Raw genomic sequence first — 697 nt, 5'->3', positions numbered from 1 at the left:
CTCTCCGGGCCTCGCTAGCCGTCCTGCCCAGGCAGCCCTTAGTCTGGGAGGGATGCGGGAGGTTTGCTGAGTGGCCCTACCTATAGCACTCAGTGGAACCAGCAGCACCTGTCTCTGTGGCACAATCGGTTAGCGCATTCGGCTGTTAATCGAAAGGTTGGTGGTTTGAGCCCACCCAGGGACGCCTCATCTAACTTTTAAAGCATCCATATATTATCAATCACCTGAAAATCTCCCATTTTTTACCATAGCCCTAACTCCGAAAGGTTGGTGGTTCCAGGTCAGCCAGGGATATGCCCATTTCAGGAAGGGTTTTCTCTTCTCAGTATTCTAGTTACAGTTAACAGGGCCCCTCACAGATCCAATTCTGACAGAGCATCTCCTAAAATGTCAGGTTGTTTTGTGCCCGTGTACAAGAAACAGAGACCAAATGAGTCCCTCTGGTGCGATAAAATCCTCATGCTGCCCCTCATAGGCTTGGGTGGGTTATAGACCAGCCTCAATTTTTTTCATTTTTAACAGGAAGCTTAGAGAGGTGTCCTATCCCCAGGATGTGCCTGAATTTACATATTGTGACCAGTAGAATCATTCATCATCATCATAATCTTCTCCATCATTTTTGAAAACAGCATTTCCCCGCTCAGTTTGTACATGATTTATTTAAGCCTTTTCAAAATGTGTTGGAAATGAGGTTGGC

The 697-nt window shown here is 46.5% G+C and overlaps 1 non-coding gene across 1 annotated transcript; it reads left to right on the top strand.

Moving 5' to 3' along the window:
• Window positions 1-110: 110 nt before the first annotated feature.
• Window positions 111-184, top strand: TRNAN-GUU. The gene has a single exon. It is a non-coding gene; the product is annotated as a tRNA-Asn (tRNA).
• The last annotated feature ends 513 nt before the right edge of the window (window positions 185-697 follow it).

The sequence above is a fragment of the Sapajus apella genome, unplaced genomic scaffold (assembly GCF_009761245.1).
Source record: "Sapajus apella isolate SASKATOON/1434 unplaced genomic scaffold, GSC_monkey_1.0 scaffold16171, whole genome shotgun sequence".
Taxonomy (NCBI): domain Eukaryota; kingdom Metazoa; phylum Chordata; class Mammalia; order Primates; family Cebidae; genus Sapajus; species Sapajus apella.
Note: the sequence above shows the minus strand (reverse complement) of the source record. Positions and strands in the feature narration are given on the sequence as shown.